We start from the raw sequence: 19,537 nt of genomic DNA on the forward strand, positions 1-19,537 counted from the left end.
CTTTTTAAGCCTAGATTCATGAGAACGAAAAAAAAGTATGCTTCTGTTTTAACAACTTATATCTGCATATTGATGCTATGAACTGTCTTAGTTTGCTAGGCTGCTATGACAAACACCACAGAGTGTGTTGGCTTAAAAACAACAAGCGTTTGTTACCTTACGGTGTGGATGTCTGGGCATCCAAAATCAAGGCATCAACAAGGCCAGGCTTTCTCCCCAAAGTCTGTAGCATTCTGGTGTTGCCTGCCGTAGCCCTTGGAGTTCCTTGGCTTGCATCTCTGCCTCTCATCACATGGGCGATCCTGTCTTCTTATGTCTGCTCTTCTGGTTTCCGCTAACTTTTGCCTTCTTCCGGTGTGGTTTTCTCTGACCTCTGACTTCTGGTTTCTTCTTTTTATAAGGCCACCAGGAATCCTGATTAACACCCACCCTGAATCATTTGGCCGACACCTTAACTTCTTACGAATGGGTTCAGGCCCTCAGAAAGGTGGATTAAGGTCAAGAACATGCCTTTTGTTGGAGGACATAATTCAGTCTACCACATAAACATTAGATCTTTTTCATTTTATTACAGTGATAAGAGCCTCTGCTTCCTTGTAACTTTGTGTCTAGATTTCAAACCCATCTTTGCCCAGTGCTAGCTCCACAGTGACAAGGGCTGAATTTTACTGAGTGCTTGTCATGTGACTAAGCCTTTCTGGGTCTCACTTTACCCCATGGACAAAGGAGTCAACCTTCATCAGGTGGTTGTGGCGATGAAGGAGCCAGCTTAAATACTCAACACAGTGTCTCGTGATAAGCCCTAAATCAGTGTTACCTACTCTTATTATAACTCTCATTTTTCCAACATTTTCCTTTTCTTGTAAAAATAAATAACTTTGTCTGGATATAAGATTAATGTTAAATTATATGCATGTTAATTTTGCTTTGCAATGCAAAGTTCCTAACCTGGGGTTGCACTTTTCACTTCTCCAAATATGAGGTTTCCATCTAGTGGCCAAAAGTAGGACATGAGCTGTGCCTAGGACAATGTTTTTCCATCTGTGGGTCATGAAATTTAAAAAATATATATCTATGGAACAAAAGAAGTATAAAATACCAGAGTGCATGCAAATTGTTTTATAAAATGTAACATACCTTCCGTAAAATTATTTTATTGAATATTTAAATATTAAAATATGTTTCTGTGTGTATACACTTGGGCACAATATGCCATGTTCTTTCTGACAGGAGGTCATTTTTTATGCAATTTTATTGAGATATATGCACATACCATACAATCATCCAAAGTGTACAATCAGTTATTCACAGTATCTTCATATAGTTCTACATTCATCATCACGATCAGTTTTTTAACATTTTCATTACGCCAAAAATATATAGTAATAATTAAAAAATAAAAATAAAAGTAAAAAAAGAACATCCAAAACATCCAGTACCCCCCAAAACCCCTATTATTCATTTACTTTTTGTCCCCATTTTTCTACTCACGTCCATACACTGGATAAAGGCAGTGTGAGCCACAAGGTGTTCACATCACGTGGTCACTATCATATACGCTGTATAGTTATACAGTCGTCTTCAAGAATCAAGGCTACTGGATTGCAGTTCAACAGTTTCAGGTATTTCCTTCTAGCTACTCTAATAAACTAAAAACTAAAAAGAGATATCTATTGCATAAGAATAACCTCCAGAAAGACCTCTCGCCTCTATTTGAGATATCTCAGCCACTGAAACTTTACTTTGTTTCATGTCTCTTCCACCTTTTGGTTGGGAAGGCTTTCTGAATCCTACAATGCTGGTTATAGTCACATCTCCAGGGGTTATATCACACGTTGCCAGGGAGATTTACACCCCTGGGAGTCATGTCCCACGTAAGGGGAAGGCAGCAAATCCACCTGCCAAGTTGGCTTAGACAGAGAGGCCACATCTGAGCCACAAAAGAAGTTCCCTGGGGGTGACTCTTTGGCACAATTATAAGTAGGCTTAGCCTCTCCTTTGCAGTAACAAGCTTAATAAGGACAAACCCCAAGATTGAGGGCTCAGCCTACTAAACTGGTAGTACTGAGTGCTTTTGAGAATATCCAGAATTCCCCAGGTGGGGAAGTTTAATATTTCCACACTTTTCCCCAGTGCCTCAAGGGGGCTTTGCAAATATCTTTTATTCTCTGCACAAATTACTCTGGGATGTATCAGGGCTTTACACTAATTGTACAAACCAACCAGATCTCACTCCTATTCAAGGTTCCATGTAATTATGGTGATCGAATAAACTGACCATACAAGTTAAATTATATGGTGTGCTACAAAAAATATAGATTTTACATCAAACAAACATCTCGTCCTTTGGTCTCAGATAGAAGTTGAAGTTTTAAAACACAGTCAATCTCATCCTTTACCCATTAGTCTGATTTACCTTAATACTAACCATGTCCGTTTCATTCATATCTCTAACATTTGCTGTATGGGGTAATGCTGACATTCATATCTCCAAAACTTTGTCTCTAGTCTCAGGTGTCACCACATACCCAAAGTTCCAGGGACCAGCCAGGTTATACACTAACAGCTCAGCATCCCAGAATTTAGAAATAACTGTGACAACTCAGAAATAGATGTGACTGCTGTAAGAGCTTACAATCTAGGAACCTTTACCAGAAGCCTTCCCTGATAACCAATGCTCTAAGATTCAGTTCTCAGAGTTGGCACATTATAGTTAGTCCATATTAGTGAGGCGCTATAATCTTTGTCTTTTCATTTCTGGCTTAATTCACTCAGTATGCTGTCCTCAAGGTTCATTCACCTAGTAGCATACTTGTGTACCTCTAACTTCATTCCTTCTTGCCGCCCCTCATTATTCCATTATTCCATTGTATGTATACAACACAGCTCACCATTCAGTGTAGCCTCAGGTCACCTCCATCCATTGAAATTCTTGAATACTGCTACCAAAAACACCAGTGAGCAAATGTCCATTCATGTCCCTGCTCTCATTTCTTCTAAGTATATACCCAATAACAGGGTTGGAGGGCCATATGGCAACCCCATACTTAGCTTCCTGTGGAACCACCACACTGCCCTCCAGGTGGGCTGCACCATTCTACTTCCCCACCAACAGTGAATAGGTACATCCCTTTGTCCACATTTTCTCCATCTCTTGTATCTCTCTGTTTATTTTTTAAACAGTTTTATGCATGTAACATCCAGCCCACCCTGAGTAAACTGATTCCTGGACTAATCACATAGTTACGCATTCACCACCACAATCTATATAAGGATATTTCCATTTCTTCTGCAAAGAAAGAGGAAGAGGAGAAAAAAAAAAAATGAAGAATAAAATATAAAAGATAGAAGAGAAAACAAAATTAAAATAAAATACAATGGAAAGGTCAGACGACACCACCACCAAGAATCCCATATCACTCTCTTGTATCTCCCTCTCATAGACATTTAGCTTTGTTATATTGCGTTTGTTACAATTAATGGAAGCATATTACAATGTTACTGTTAACTATAGACTCTAGTTTCCATTGATTGTATTTTTTCCCTATACCATCCAATTTTCAATACCCTGCAATGTTGACATTCATTTGTTCTCCTTCATGTAAAAACTTTATTTGAACATTTAATCACTGTAATTTACCACTCTAAGTTTCACTAAGTTACACAATCCCAGTATTTATTTTCTATCTTTCCTCTTTCCTAGCCTTCCTCTTTCAACTGTACTCACACTCATCTTTGTTCAGAGTACTTACAATATTGTGCTACCATCACACAGTATTGTGCTATCCATTTCTGGATCTATACAATCAATCCTGTTGAACATTCTGTACTCCTCCAGTGTCAAATACCTAATCTCTACCCTCTTTCTATCTCCCATAACCTGTGTTCTCTCATTATTCTTAGTTCATATTAGTGAGACCATACAGTATTTGTCCTTTTGTTTGTAGCTAATTTCACTCAATGTAATGTCTACTGTCCACCATTTTGTCTTTTGGATTTTATGTCATATCTTATTTTATTTTTATTTTTTTCTCTCTCTCTCTTTTTACCCTTACTGATAGTCTTCATTTCTACATCTTTTCTAACTCTGTCTCTCCTGTCTTTTCCTATCTGCCTGTAGTGCTCCCTTTAGTATTTCTTATAGAGCAGGTCTCTTGTTCACAAACTATCTCAATGTTTTTTGTCTGAAAATATTTTAAACTCTCCCTCATTTTTGAAGGGCAGTTTGGCCAGATATAGAATTCTTGGATAGCAGTTTTTCTCTTTCAGTATCTTAAATATATCATACCACTGCCTTCTTGCCTTCATGACTTCTACTGAGAAATTCGCATATAGTCTTACCAAGCTGCCCTTGTATGTGATGGATCATTTTTCCCTTGCAGTTTTCAGTATTCTCTTTTTGTCTTTGGCTTTTGATTATTAAGTGTCTTGGAGTAGGTCTGTTTAGATCTATTCTGCTTGGGGTATGCTGCGCTTCTTGGATCTGCAATTTTATGTCTTTCATTGGAGATGGGAAATTTTGGGTGATTATTTCCTCCATTGTTCTTTCTGCCCCTTTTCCCTTCTCTTCTCCTTCTGGGACACTTATGACACATACATTCATGTGCTTCATGTAATTCAATTCCATGAGACCCTGCTCAAATTTTTCCATTCTTTTCCCTGTCTATTCTTTGGTGTGTAAAATTTCAGATGTCCTTTCCTCTAACTCATGAAGCCTTTCTTCTGCCTCTTCAAATCTGCTGTTGTATGTCCCCATTGTGTTTTTCATCTCTTCTATTGTGCCTTTCATTCCCATAAGTTCTGCCATTTGTTTTTAAAACTTTCAAGTTCTTCCTTACATTTGCCCAGTGTCTTCTTTATGTCCTCCATCTCTTTTGCTTTATCTTTCCTCAACACATTGATTTGATTTTTGAATTGATTTACTTTATTTGTTTGGACATCTTTAATTAGTTGTTTCAACTCCTGTATCTCATTTGAAATGTAAATTTGTTCCTTTGACTGGGTCATATCTTCATTTTCCTAGTGTGACTTGTAATTTTTTGTTTTCTTGGCATCTGGTTTCCTTGATTACCCCAAACAGAGTTTTCCAAACCAGACCAGCCCAGGTCTCAGGAGGAAGGTGCAATCAGTAGCAAGTTTCCCTGAGGAAGAGGCCCAGCATGTTGTCAGACTTTCCTGTGAGGCCTCTAGATTCTGTGCTTTTCATATCTCGCCCAGCAGGTGGCACTTGCCAGCCTGCAGCTCCCCACTGGCATAAAGAGGTGTGGTGCCTTAAATTCTCAGCAGAATTTAAATTCTCCCTGGAACTGAAGGGGAGTCAGAAGCCAAGCTTACACTGCTTCTGTTTTTGTTTTTGTTTATTTTCCCCAGGCCCTGGGGTCTGAATTCTGTGAGGGAGGGAGGCCACTTGAGCTGGGCCCTACATCCCCATTCTTAGGGAAAATATGCCCTTTAGGGAATTATCTCCTTCACTTGAATTCCTCCTTTGTGTCTCTGACTCTGTTAACTCCACCCCTGCTGACAATTGAAAATTCCTGAGGCTTTCTCTAATGAGCTACTCAGCATAAGAGAAAAAAAAAAAAAAGAAAGAAATACCCTTTCGGAGCCAGTCCTGAGCCCCCTGTTTTTCACCAGTCAAGAGCCAGAGTGGATACCCGGTTCTGTGTGCCCCTTTTCTTGACACACAGCCCTTTTCTGGTATTCTGAGTTCAGTTGACTCCAAAAGCCTCTGTTTTTATTTATTGAGTATTCTTTTTCCATCAGCCCTGCCTCCACTCTGCTGGGAGAGACCTCAGCATTCCTTTCCTGCTTGCTCCGGGTTTATCCATGCTTGTAGCTTGTATTCAGTAGTCCAAATTTGTTAATTAAAACTGCAGTTGGAGCTTGGTTGAACTACCTTCCCTTGCTCCCAGCAAAGACCACTTCCTTTTCCCACAGAGAAGTTCCAACTCAGCCTGCCATGCCAGTGGAGAAGGGGTGCCAGCTCTGCAGTTTGAGGGGCTTTGCTTACAGTTTAATACTGTGATCTCAGCCACTCCACCCATTCCAGACTGGTGTACCATGTGTGTCTGGTCACGGATGTCCCCCAAACAGTTGTTCCAGAGTATTTACTAGTTGTTCCTGTTTTACTAGCTGCTCTAGAGGACTAACAAAATTCCACACCTCCCTACACTGCCATCTTGCCCCGCCTCAATAATAGGTCATTTTTTAAACCTTTGGAAAGCCACTAGTCTAGGAAACTTGGTTATCTTTAATTGGGGTGAAAATTGGGCTTAATTTGGGCTAAACATTGTAATTATCTGGTGAGTTTTTAAAAATACCATTGTTTCAGCCTAGCCCCAGAGATTCTAATTTATTTGATCTGGGGGTCTCTTGGGCATCAGGATTGTTTAAAACTAATCAGCGGATTCCAATGTGTAGCCGATGTTGAGACTTACTGTCTTAAATCCATCAAAAATTGGATCCAGAAAGACTTAGAGATGATGGTCAGTTCTCTTAGATTTTTACATGAAATAACTGAGATCAGGAGAGTTTAAATAACTTGCCAGAAGTCACACTCGTAGTAGAGAAGCTTCATGAAGAACCCTGATGGATGTTTTGGAATTTATCAAAAATCAAGTGAATATGGCATTTCATTTTTTAGAGGCTTTTGAAAAGGAAGGGAGAACCAGAATGGAGACTCGATCACATCTGTCTAATCTGTTTCCCAAGTGAAGTTATAAAAAATAACTCTGTGCAATTTATCTGTTACATTTTCATTTACAGAGTTAGTTAAAATTAGATTCTGTGTGTCAACAAACTCTACATAGCTGAATTTTTGTTTTCACAAATATCCAGTTTGAAGACATTTACCACCTACATCTCTGAGTGCATCAAGGTGATTTTACTCACCTCTTTCATTTTTCCTTCAGAAACTGAGTTTAGGGGTTGGTGATGCCTTGTCTCTGGCAATCACTGAAAGACTGTCAAAAACTCCACACGTAATAAAGTATGATGATTAATTAAATGGCATGCCTTCATATTCAAGAATTCTGTGATCTGTTGAGGGAGAAGATACACAGATTTTTTTTTAGGATTAAAAGGACATTTAAAAAATAGCTACAATATGAAAATATTCATTATAAATAAATGTGACGACAGCTGGAGGACATGGTAATATGCATGTCCTGGAGTCATAGGTGTGTTTGGGGTCAGGAGAGGTTTTGAAAAGAAGATTTTTGAGTGGGGAGAAGGAGTTTAGATTTAAATAAAGTCCTAAAATAACTTATTTAATTATCATCTTGTTTAAATTAGAGTAGAAATCTTTTGTAATGGAAAATGAGAATCTTTGGGAACGTGTCTTGGTAGGTGGGAGGGAGGGAAGGAGGGACGCATTTGGTAAAGACATGGAATGGGTGAAAAGAGTATACAGGTTTCCATTATTAAGAGGTTTTTTGTGATACAATGTCAGAACCCAAAAAGAAGTTGGAGACAAAGGCCATCCTCCTTATGGTCCAAATGCAGAAGCTGAGACTTCAACAAGGCTGCACAATCAGTCCCCACAACTTCTCCCTCACTCCTGCTCTGGAATCTTCCCTCGGCTATAATACACTACCTCATCTCACCAAATTGGAGAGATAATTAAGAATCACTATATTCTGAGCATGTGTTCATTGACTTAAAACTGTACATTTAAGCTGTGTCATTAGACTAGGTGCTAAACTAAATTGTAAACTAAGTTCATTCAACTATGAATAAATAAAAGCAAAAACAGCCTTTTAAGTTCATATGCTTACTAACAGGGTATTAGGTAGACTTGAGCCACATCAGCCCCATAAAAGCTAAAGATTATTATTTAGATAATAAAACAAAATTGAAAAACTTAAACCAGACCACGTAGATCAGAGTTTCACCACCTTGGCCCTATGGATAATTCTTTGTCATGAGGCTGTCCTGTGCAGGTAGGATGTTTAGCAAAATCCTTGACCTCTACCCACTAGATGCCAGTAACAACCACTCCAGCACTACCCAACATACCCTCTGCCTCTGGGTTGTTACAACAAAATAGGTCTCCAGGGGAGCAGAATCACCTGATTGAGAACCAGTAGCTTGAGATACAGTTAGTTCATTTAGTATTAGATGACGAAGTGGGCAAGAGTAGCCAGCGGTGTACCTCCCTGAACTGTGATACCACGATTTTGTACAGTTTGAGCATAGCTTTGCTAATTGCTCCTACAGAGCTCTGCACTTGGCAGGGCCCTCAGTAAACGCCTCTGAGTGAAGACTGGCTCAGCCATTGGGAGTGTATTCACCTTAGCATTATCTCCACCAGTCAGAGTTGTCTGACCCCTTCTAGAGGCTCCTTAAAATGAGATGAACTGGTCTCTCTGGAGAATTTCCGAGTATCAAGGAAGTCTCTTGTTCACACTTGGGTGTCTGTGAAAGTTGTGTTTGTGTCGGAACTCTCTTGACCCCAGACTCCGACTGACATAAAATCATTTCCTGCCATACTCAAGTGAACAGCCGACTGGGAGCAAGCTGTCCTTCAGTGCCCTTCTCTGAACTGCTTTGGCTCGGACCCACTGAGCCTCAGGAAGTGGGAAGGAGGGAGCAGCCAGCGAGGCCAAGCCCTGAACGTTGGGCCTTCTTCTTAGAAAACAAAGGATCCACTTTTGGCCAGCAAAACACATCCGGAGAAAACTCTGACCTTGATTATAATCAAAAATGATAGAATTCAGAGAAAACTGCCTGTAATGTTATAAATAATCATCTTTCTTGTGAACTTTTTATCATAGCATTTCTCTGTCAGAAGCATCTACATTACCTAATTTACAAGGGAAACTATTGACCCTTAAAGCAAATTTTTAGAAGAGGTTCTCAATAAATTTTAATTGTTTTTTTCTTTTTATCAAGGCTTTTCATTATTTATTGAACTATGTGTTGTCATGAGAATAAATATCTGAACATGTGATAAAGAGTAAAGAAAATCCATAGCTACCGAATATGATTATAATTTGAAAATTTCCAGAGAAGATATTCCAGGCATATATAAAATGCAAAATGGATGCAAATAGTACACAGACATGTGAATGGACCCTGTTGTGTTTCAGTGGGGACCACTACTAGGTCTTTCTTCCAAAATACATTGGAAAGCTGAATTCTGCACAGGAGCTACCACTCTGCAGGTGTGAATCTGGGGATACTGGCTTCCTAATTTCCCTCTGCCTGCACTCTTTACAACTCCTGACGTAACATGGACTTTGCCAGCTACTGCTCCTTCTGTTGTTTTCATCTAAGCCAGCGTCCTCTCTCCTGTCCTTGAGGCTCAAAGCCATGCTTCAGCCATGTGAATTGGCCTGATTCCCTTTACCCCTTGGCTAGTGGAAAAGGCTAACCTTTGAAAAGCAATCCTTTACTTTAGTAGAGAATTGCCAAAGGAATAGGCTTCCAATGGTAAATAATCATGCTTCAAACATGAGTATAATTCCTTATAGACGTTCTTTAAGAATACCAGATTCTGTTGTGTTTTCCTTAAATTCCAAACATCTTGGTTAGCATAAGTATTTTTAAAGCAAGGGATATTTTTGTTTCTTTCAAATTCATTTATTTTCTTAGCTACAAATCTTAAAAGTATTGTTTTTTTATTAAAATGATGAAGAATTTCTCTTTTAGATCACTCATCTGAAGGCTATAACTTGGTGGCCAAATATTTTCCTTATACCTAACTTTAAAATTACTCTCCTTGCCATGTAAGGCCACTTTCTCCAATTCTTCCTATTATGTGTTTTTTGTCATTTTTTTTTTCTTTATTAGAGAAGTTGTGGGTTCACAGAACAATCATGCAAATAACACAGGATTCCCATATACAACCCCATGACCAATAGCTTACACTGGAGTGGAAACCTGCCACAATTGATGATACCACATTTTTATAACTGTACTATTAACTATAGTCCATGGTTTAACTTAGGGTTCACTGTTTGTGTAGTTCCATGGATTTTTTAAAATTTTTTTATTCTATTACCATATATACACTCTAACATTTCCACTTTTAATCCCATTCATATTTCAGTGCTGTTAATTATGCAAACAATGTTGTGTACTATCTCCACCATCCATTACCAAAACACTTCCATCATTCCAAATAGGAAGTTTGTACATTTTAAGCCTTAACTTCCCATTCTCTATCCCCACCCCAACCCCTGGTAACCTTTCAAGATTCTGACTCCTGTGAGTTTGCTTATTCTAATTATTTCATATCAGTGAAATCATACAATATATGTCCTTTTGTGTCTGGCTTATTTCACTTAACATATCTTCAAGGCTCATCCATGTTGTCACATGTATCACTACTTCATTCCTTTTTATGGCTGAGTAATACTGCATTGTATGTATATGCCACATTTTGTTTATCCATTCATCAGTTGATGGACACTTGGGTTGCTTCCATCTTTTGGCAATTGTGAATAATGCCACTATGAACATGGGTGTACAAATATCTGTTTGTGTCCCTGCTTTTAGTTCTTTTGGGTATATACCTAGTAGTGGGAATGCTGGGTCATATGGTAGCCCTATACTTAGTTTCTGAGGAACTGCCAAACTGTCTTCACAGTGGCTGCACCATTTTACATCACCGCCATCAGTGAATGAATGTTCATATTTCTCTGCATCCTCTCCAACACTTGTAACTGCCCATTTTTTCAAATTGCAGCCATTCTAATGAGTATAAAATGGTATCTCGTTGTGGTTTTGATTTGCATCTCCCTGATCACTAATGATGTTGAGCACCTTTCCATGTGCTTTCTGGCCATTTGTATATCTTCTTTGGAGACATGTCAATTCAAGTCTTTTGCTCTCTTTTTAATTGGGTTGTTTGTCCTTTTGTTGTTACATTGAAGGATTTCTTTAAATTTTCTGTATATTAAATCTTCATTGGATATGTGGTCTATTTATTTTTTCTTTTGTTTCTTGTACTTTGGCTGTAAAGTCTAAGAAACCATTGGCTGTCACGAGATCCTGAAGATGCTCCCTTAAGTTTTCTTCTGGGAGTTTGATAGTTCTGACTCTTATATTTAGGTCTTTGATCCATTTTGAGTTGATTTTTATATAAGGTATGAAGTAGCGGTCCTCCTTGTTTTGCAAATAGAGATCCAATTTTCCAGCACCATTTGTTGAAGAGACTATTCTTTCCCAATTGAGTGGTCTTTGCCTCATTGTTAAAAATCAGTTGACCATACATGTGAGGATTAATTTTTGTTCTCAATTCAATTCCATTGAATCAGTAATCAAAAACCTCCCAACAAAGAAAAGTCCAGGACCAGATAGCTTCACAGGGAATTCTACCAAACATTCTGCTCAAACTCTTCCAAAAAAATGAAGAAGAGGAAATATTCCCTAATTTATTCTACAAGGCCAACATCACCCTCATATCAAAGCCAGATAAAGGTACCACAAGAAAAGAGAACTACAGACCAGTATCTCTTATGAATATAGATGCAAAAATCCTCAATAAAATACTAGCAAACCAAATCCAACAGCATATTAAAAGAATTATACAGACTGAGGTGCCTGAGGAAGAGGGCAGTTGCAGTTGTGGTGTCTGAAAAGAGTCACTTGACAGGATGGCTGGGCACAGATTGGTGCGGTTTTAGGAGATCTGCATATCCCATACCAGTGCAACAATTTTTCAGCTAAATTTAAAAAAATTGCTGGTGCCAGGAAAGATGCAGCACATTCGCGGCACTGGAAACAGCCTTTGCACCGAAGAGAGTTATGACTATCTCAAGACTCTGACTAGTGTCGTTCATATTGTTAGAGGAGACTTCAATGAGAATTTAAATTATCCAGAAGAGAAAATTGTGGCTGTTGGACAGTTCAAAATTGGTTTGGTCCATTGAAATCAAGTTATTCCATGGGGAGATATGGCCAGTTTAGCCCTGTTGCAGAGGCAGTTGGATGGGGACATTCTTATCTTGGGACGCACAATTTGAAGCATTTGAGTGTGAAAATAAATTCTACATTAACCCCAGTTCTGCCATGGGAATATATGATGCCTTAGAAACAAACATTATTCCTTCATTTGTGTTGATGGATATCCAGGCTTCTACAGTTGTCACTTATGTGTATCAGCTAACTGGAGATGATGTGAAAGTAGAACAAATCAAATACAAAAATTCTTAAAGCCAGTCCAGTCTTGATATCAGGATTGTACTTCACTGTGGTTTCTTCCCAATGTGGTTCCAGAGCAGCAGCATCAGTATACCTGGAAGTTTGTTAGGAATATAGATTCTCTGGCCCCAGGCCAGACATACTAAATAAGAAACTCTGGATGGGTCCCAGCAATCTGTGTTTTAACAAGCCTTCCAGGGCCTTCCAATGCATGCTGAAGTGTGAGCACCACTGCACCAGGTTATTCTTTCTCAAGCTTTCAGGCACTTCTCTTCTGTCTTCCATGTTTTCTAAATCAGTAAGGAATAGTAGCTAAGCCAGATTGTAGACTCTCAAAATTTGGAAGATTCAACAACCTTAGAAATTGACCGAATCTAAACAGGTACACATGGGTAAATTGCTTCTTTTTAAATCCTTTATCATTACTTCTCCTTCCCATCCTCTCTGATATTCCTGTTGTTAGGCTCCAAATGGGTTCCTGTCTGTCCTGTGCATCTTAAGTAATGAAGAAGCCCAGAGCAAACAGCTCAATTTCCTCGGCAGTCTTTCCAGCAGGAAAATAAAGAGAAATTACTTTCTGTGTTGGGGTGTCAGGCTTGCTATTCAGCATGGATTTTTCCATTTGCCTGTGGCTATTAACCAAACTGCAGTGGGGAGGAATTGCCCTTTCTTAATCAGAAAACTGGAGTAGTGGTGTGTCTTTCCCGCTTGTATGAGGCAGCGTTTCCAGCCACTAATTCCCTTAGAGGTAACATTAAAAAAAAAACAAAAAAAACAAAACAAAAAAAATCCCTGATTCATGGCAAAGTTTAGAAAGCCAACCTAATATTCTCAAACATTTTATTTCAATTTTTTTTACTCACTTGTGTACTTGTTCTTGACAAGGGGCTGACAAATGGATATTTTATGGAGCCATGATGGAAGTGTTTTGCTTTTATGGTGACAATTACTGCTTTATAAACAAAATAAAAAGTCATTCATCTTATTCGCAATCATTTTGCATGTCTTGAAATGAGATTTGGAAAAGTCAGATAGCCTTTCCCTAAATAAAACTAATAATTTCTTCTTATATTTTCTATAGGTATCCTTAAAAGTGGACATAAACAAGATTTATTTGTACAGAAAGATATTAAGGATTCAGTAACATGTGCTATCATTTATTGATGTTGCATACATTTTGTACAAGGCACTAATATTTTACCAGTCTGGACAAGTGAAAATAACATTCATTTAAAAATAGAGAGAGATACGTATGAATATCAATGAACCACTTGGTAAATTAGGGGCCGTATCTCCTGCAATAGCCCACAATATATTTTTTGTGTAGCCTTTTTCATTCATCTGATCCCTAAATCCCTCTGCTTTCTCTTCTCTGTAGCAAGGGTCCCCATTGCCCACCTCAATGAGAAATAGAAGACATCAGCCACGAACCCCTGACTGCCCCAGCTCGTCTCCAGTTCACCATATCCACTCACCTCCTTTTGGCCCTGTTTCCTGACTGTCTAGCAAGAAAAGCTATCTCCAAAGATACTTCAGCCTCAGTTGCTCTCTACCCCTGGAATCTTCTTAACCAGTTATCTCTTTCTCTACTTGTCTTAATTTCTTGGGGTTGCCATAAAAATGTATCATAGATTGATGGCTTAAAACAACAGACACAGTTCCTGAGGGTAGAAATATTAAATCAAGGTATTGGCAGAGCTGTACCCCCTCTGAAGTGTGTACTAGAGAATCTTTCCTTGCCTCCTCTAGTTTTTGGTGGTTTGCTGGCAGTCCATGGGGCCTTCTCTGCCTCCATTGTCAAATGGCAGTCTCTGCTGTGTCTCTGGGTCCAGTTCTCCCCTTCTTAAAAGGACACCAGCCATATTTGATTAAGTAGTTTGACCTCATCTTAACTAATAACATCTTTAAAATCCCTATTTCCAAATAAGGTCACATTCACAGGAACAGGTGTTAGGACTTGAATATGTCTTTTGGAGAGACACAGTTCAACTCATAACACAGTTGTGCCTACAATTCCTACCCCTCTATTAGTGTCTCCACATGGTTTACAAATACAGCAGTGCCTCCCCCATTTGTAACTTGCCTTCCATTACTTTGGACATTTCCTAGGTTCAGTGATGTCCAAAAGGAATTAGAAAAAGAAATTCTTAATGTTAGTCTCAAGGTCCTCCACAATCCATCTGTTTTCCTTGCCAGAATCGCTGTCTTCTGCACACATCTCTTTCCAGCCTTGCACAGCTGCCAACTGTTCTTATAGCATCAGCATCCACCTTCTGACCTCGGAACGTTTGCTCTTTCTAGTCCCCTTATCTGGAATGTTTTTTCTCTGCTGATTGAAATTCTTGTCCTTGTGTGAAACCTTTCCTGGTGCAAAACCTTTCCCAGTGCCTTTAATTCACATCAATGGCACTCACCTCTTTGGACCCATTTTAAACTTTCGTTACAGCACTGCCTTATGCATTGTAGTCAGTAGCTTCTGCCTGAGATCAGGGGCAGTATCCTTTCCATCTTTTTCTCTTTCCCAGAGACAAACATGGTAATTTACCTAGATTTTATGCTTACATGCTGTTCTGGTTTGCTAATGCTGCCATTAAGCAAATATCAAAAATGGATTGGCTTTTATAAAGGGAGTTTATTTGGCTACAAATTTACAGTTCTATGGCCATAAAAGTGTCCAAACTAAGGCATCAACAAGAGGATACCTTCACTGAAGGAAGACTGATGGTGTCCAGAACACCTCTCTCAGCTGGGAAGGCATATGGCTGGCATCTTCTGGTCCTGGGTTGTGTTTCAGCTCCTATCTCTCAGCTCCTGTGAATCCTTGCTTCTTTCTCCCAGGGCTTTTCTTTCTAAGCATCTGGGGGGTCCTCTCAGCTTCTCCGGGGCAAACTCTGGGCTTCATCTCTTAGCTTAGCTTCTCCAAACGTCCTCCTGTCTGCAACTATAAGCATCTCTAAACATCAGCCCTGTGTTGGCTCCTGAGCTCTCTTAAGTACTCCAGTAAACCAATCAAGATCCACCTTGAATGGGCAGGTTCCACACCTCCATGGAAATAACCCATCAAAGGTGTCACCTCCAGTTGGGTGAGTCACATCTCCATGGAAACACTCAATCAAAATGTTCCACCCAACAAGATTTGGTTAAAAGACCATGGCCCTTCAGGGTCCCATAACAATTTCAATCCAGCACACACATCAGATCAAATTGTGTGCTGTTAAACTGTTGAATGCTCACAGATGTATGTGGAAAAGAAAATGATTTTACTTGATTTTTATCAGTCATTTTCATACTCTCCTATATTACTTAAATGCAATTTACTTCATTCATATCCAGAATATGTGCCTATCGATCAATTAAATTGTCATCTTAAGAAGGTGGTATAGAAGCTATGCTGGTTTGAATCTGTTATGTACCCCAGAAAAGCCTGTGTTCTGTTAACCCATTCTTGTGGAGGCAGACCTATTGTGGGTGGAGCTTTTTATTAGGTTGTTTCCATGGAAATTTGACGTGCCCAATTCAATGCAGGTCTTTATCATTTACTGGAGTCCTTTAAGAGAGCCCACAGAGAAAGCTCAGAGAAGCTAAGAGAGAAATGCCCAGAGAGACATTTTGGAGAGAGTTTAGACAGAAACCGAGAGGCATTTTGGAGAAAGTCATGGAAACCAGAAACTAAACCTGGGAGAGAAGGACAAGCAGACTCCAGCCATGTGCCTTCCCATGTGACAGAGGAACCCCAGATGCCATCAGCCTTTCTTCAGAGAAGGTATTGTCCTGTTGATGCCTCAATTGGGGCATTTTCATGGCTTTAGTACTGTAAATTTGTGAACTAACAAACCCCCATTGTAAAAGCCACCCCATTTCTGGTATATTGCATCCCAGCAGCTTTAGCAAACCAAAACAAAGGCTTATATGTAAAGTAGAAAGAAAGGGCTGAGACTCGGTATTCTAGGTTTTAGCCCTGGATCTTCCGCTAACCCAGCTGCGTGGGTTCTAAGCATGCCGTTTATTCTTTCGGGAAGACTTAGTTTCCTCATCTATGAACTGAGGGGTCAGTACTACATTCTCCTTAAGGTTTCTACCAAGTCTAAGATTTTTTTTTTTTATTTCATCCATTGCCATTATCTGTTGTCAGCTTTTCTTATACAAAATCTATTAGTTACTGAGTATGATGAACCACATTTCATAAGAAAAGCATTTAGAGTTGACTATCCCATGAAATTCAAAATCTTTGGAATTCTCTGAGGATTTCTTGATGGCTAGGAGGCCCCAACCCAAGTAATTAAACCCCTGAGAAAGAGGAATAAAAGGTCCACTTCTTCCTAATCTTTCTATGTGGCCCCTAAGAACAAAGTCTACTGGAAGAAAAGGTCATGGGAAGATTGCCAAGCCCACAGCTGGTCATTCCTGTGAGCTTTCCTCTATCCATCCATCTATTTATATAGCAAACATTTATTTGTCTCTTATTATGTGCCAGGCACTGTTCTAGGCATGAGAATACAGTGATGAGTAGACAAAGGCCTTGTACTCTTGGAGCTTATAATGTAGACGAGAAAACAAATAAAACAAGAAAAATTTCCAAAAGGCCTTGTGAGCTGTTGATAAGGGTCAGGAAAATAATAAGACATGGTGTTGTAATAGATACTTAAATGACTGATTTACTTCTGGTGGACCAGTAAGGGCTAGCTGGAGAGACTTCTCAGCTGGGACTACAATGATTAAAGCAGCCACACATGCAAATATCAGGGAGCACCCAGCAAGCTGCCCAACTGTAAGTCAGGACTTCAGTGGGTCTGTTCCACTGGAAAACAAACTCCTGGGAGTCAGATCCAGTTTCCCCAATGGAGATGACTCCTCTAAAATTGAGGCAACTTCAGACCCAATTCAAAGCTCAAATCCTTTCTAGGGCAAAAGCTAAAAGGCATAGGTGATCTTAGATGTCCTATAGCACAACTCCTGACTTGTTTTTCCAAAACAGACACCTCAAGATAGGTTTTACATTTGTGACACATTTCTTTGGGTAGACACAGATACTTGTTTGGCCTGAGGCATAAAAGAGAGAAGTCTTAGATAATGGGCAATTTGTGGTGGTCTGGCTGAAACTCCAGCCCTTTTAGTCCCATTCAAGTGTCTATATCAGAATGGAAACTAGTAAGAATGGTGCTATTAGTAGCTCTAATAAGCTTTCATTCACAAACTTTAGTAATTTCTTTTCAGTAAAAATTGATATCTTGCAGCTGATCAAGTTATAATAATCAGGGGCCTGTAGAATTAAGTCCAGATTCCTCAGCCAGTTCCCGCTCAAGCCACCTGCCCCTTAAAACCACTACCTACTATTTCATGCTCACTCTTAACATGAGCTCTCTGTCCCAGTCAGGCTTAGAGCATAATGGACAAGACTGTGAAATCTGAAGTTGTGCAGATGTGAGCTCAGATCCCCATTCTGCCATTTACTTGCTGTGTGACCAAGTTAGACCTTTTCACCTTTGGGAGCACTGCCACTTAACATAACTTCCCAGTAAATGTTTAGTAAATACTATTAGTATTAATAAAAATAAAAGCTTTGTTGTTGTTATTGTTTTTGTCAGCCTTCTGGTTGCCGTTTTTAAGTCCCCCTTTTCACTGATAACTGCAAGCATTTGATATACTGCTAGCCCCATCTGAAAAATCCTTTCCCACCTTCACCCATATATGCCTATTTAAATGCTTTTATTCCAGCAGGGGCTTGTTCAAGTTTTGCTTGTTTCTCCATCTACAGCCAGCTTTCTGATTAGTCCCACCTTCTCTGAGGTCTGAAAACCCTTACTGACACTACCATGTAATGCTGTTTGTTCTTGAATCTTACTCTGCCTTTATGGTTACTTCCCTGTCCTACGTGCCTGTGTTCTTTCCCATACAGCCTGTAACCTCAGGGAGGGTAGGAATCATGCCCTCCGTTTACTGTATCTTCCTCTTCACCTGAAAGATGAATGAATGAATGAATGAATTCTTACCCTCACTGTTAAGCCTCCTTTGTGTCTCTAGTTCAAATCAATAGCACCCACCTCTGTCAACTCCTTTTAGAATATTATGACAGCACCACCTTGCATTGCAGTGAGTTGTGTGTGCCTGAGATCAAGGACACTTGAGTGCAGGCAAGCAAAATATAAGAATGAAGCAATCTTATGAAGAGTAACTCTAGAACTAAGTAAGAGAAGAGGTTTTTCTCTGGATGAGTATACATATTTCAAAATGTGGCTTGTGATAAAATAGTGGATCAGGAAATCATTCTTCTTTAGTGGGTTGCTACAGAAATTTTTAGTGGAATGGAATAGAATAGAACAGAACCAAGAATAAAAGAGAAAATATCATGGTGCACTGCATGTAGTCCAGTTAACAATTATTTGGTGAAACAGATCACTAGTCCCCCTCCCAGAATTTCTGATTCAGTAGGTTTGGAGTGGAGGCCAAGACTTTCCACTTTGAACAAGTGGGAGTGTACGTGTGTACATGTGTGTGTTTAAACAGTGTCACAGTATAAAATGTGTTTTCTACTATGGGTCTCAGTGAAGAAAAGTTTGAGAAACATTGCTGTACCTCATAGATTAAAAAGTCATAAGGGACACATTTTTATAATTTCACCCAAAGTGCTGTGAACATTTTATTACCCTTCTCAGGTAGGTAGAAAGGAATATGTGATATTGTCATCTTAGAGTAAAAGAGTGTGATAGATTGAATCATGTCCTCTAGAAAAGACATCTTCTTAATCTTAATCTACCTTCCTGTGGGTGTGAACTCATGTGTAAAGCAGTTAGAGACTAATCTAATTAGAGACTGCTCTACGTGTCCTAACACAGGCAGACAGGTGGTCAGTAATTGATTCAGAACCAGAACCCAGATTCAAAACTCTTGACTCATAGTTTCTTCACTGATTAAATGAGTGGTTTCTAAGCTGCTTATGGTGTCTATGATTATCATACACACTTTCAATTATCATACACATTCCAAGATACTCAAGACATGTTTTCTAATTTTTAAGCAAAAAGCATATGAATTCATACATATTGTATACTATAAATCTGCCCTCGTGGTTGCCATGGTCCCAAGTAAGAAACAACAACCAGAAAGGAATAAGAATGATTAATAAATGAATCAATATTAGAAAATCATGTTACAAATCCCAAAGGGAATAATGGGCCTAGACAACAGTCATCGGTGGATGCTAAAATGAGAACCAGGCTGACACCCCCAGCACTGGCCACTCTCAGCGTTCCTGAATGGGTCAAACAGACATGGCGGGCCTCATGATTGATGCAATAGGAAAGGGCAGCACCACCTCTGAAGGATTCTTACCTAAAAAATTGAACCTGAGTGTAATCAAAGCTCTGGGTCTAACTGCCACTTTATAGAAAAC

The 19,537-nt window shown here is 39.3% G+C and overlaps 1 protein-coding gene and 1 pseudogene across 1 annotated transcript in view; both read left to right on the forward strand.

Moving 5' to 3' along the window:
• Positions 1-19,537, forward strand: part of NWD2 (NACHT and WD repeat domain containing 2) — a 249,862-nt gene that overhangs the window by 185,658 nt on the left and 44,667 nt on the right. The window lies entirely within an intron of this gene.
• Positions 11,601-12,159, forward strand: LOC119528588 (annotated as a pseudogene).

Source organism: Choloepus didactylus, chromosome 3 (assembly GCF_015220235.1).
Source record: "Choloepus didactylus isolate mChoDid1 chromosome 3, mChoDid1.pri, whole genome shotgun sequence".
Taxonomy (NCBI): domain Eukaryota; kingdom Metazoa; phylum Chordata; class Mammalia; order Pilosa; family Megalonychidae; genus Choloepus; species Choloepus didactylus.